Here is a 1,150-nt window from a genome sequence, read left to right on the forward strand (position 1 = left end):
GCAACTGGGACTTAATAGCTTTATAGAACAACAAACAGTCATTAGCAAACACCAAATGAAAAGATTTTAGCCCACCTATAGTGATAGACACTGATTCCACAAACCATCAACCATCTGTTGAGAAATAAAACAAATTGTTCTTTCCATACAAAATACAAATAACTAGGGCAACATTGGATCACCCTATCTCAGTTAGGAGCGTAAGCAAAAATAGATAATTGGATTAAATCTAATCCGACCTAATTATGTTGAGTATTATACCGACAAATAAAATCTAATTACATCCAACCTTAATTGATTTGAGTATCAGATTTTGGATCGTAAAACTCAAAACGACTTAATTACTTAATATTATATTAAAAAATAAAAATATAGTATTTATATAGCCTTTAGTAACCTTAGTGTCACCTCAACCACTATATCTCTTTTCCCTCCTTATTATTTATTTTTACTTTTTTTTTCTTTTTTTTTTTCCAGTTTTTCTCATTTTTATTCTTCATACAAATTTAATTCTAATCGGTTACTATCCCAATCAATCAAATCCAGATTTGATCAGTTCGGGTTCAATCGCCAAAACATACTAACCCAATCCGATTAAATTTAATCGGTTTAATTTTTAAATTTATTCGAATCCGATCTAATTGAGTCCAATTATACTTCTAGTCTCAATTCTTTTTTAAGAGTAAAACTATCCAGTCTAATACTATTCAAAAGAACAAATAAAAAAAAAGTTCGGATGTAAGACGTAATCAAATTAAACATGAATATAGAAAAAACAAATTTAAAGGTATTTTCGAAAACTTCCAATCAACCCTATAATAAATTTTTTAAAGATTAATTTTAAAAATAAAAATACTTTGATTGATTGTGTATGCTTAAAGTCTAGAATTTTTCATGAGATAATAATATCCTCAAGAGCACCTTAATTCGGAAAACTAATCCTATAAATTTAATCATCAAATTGAAAATATAAAAAAAGGTTTTTATTAATATATTTTAGTCTTTGCTCTGTTAGGGTTTCTTAACGGAGTTTCTAGTGCCGTCAAGGCTACATTGTCAACATCAATTAAATCTCAATACAAGTCTACGTAATCTGCATGGCTGAGACAACGAGGGATGAAGATCGGATCGAGGAAGACAATTGGAAAGG

This window comes from Arachis ipaensis, chromosome B08 (genome assembly GCF_000816755.2).
Source record: "Arachis ipaensis cultivar K30076 chromosome B08, Araip1.1, whole genome shotgun sequence".
In the NCBI taxonomy this organism is placed as follows: domain Eukaryota; kingdom Viridiplantae; phylum Streptophyta; class Magnoliopsida; order Fabales; family Fabaceae; genus Arachis; species Arachis ipaensis.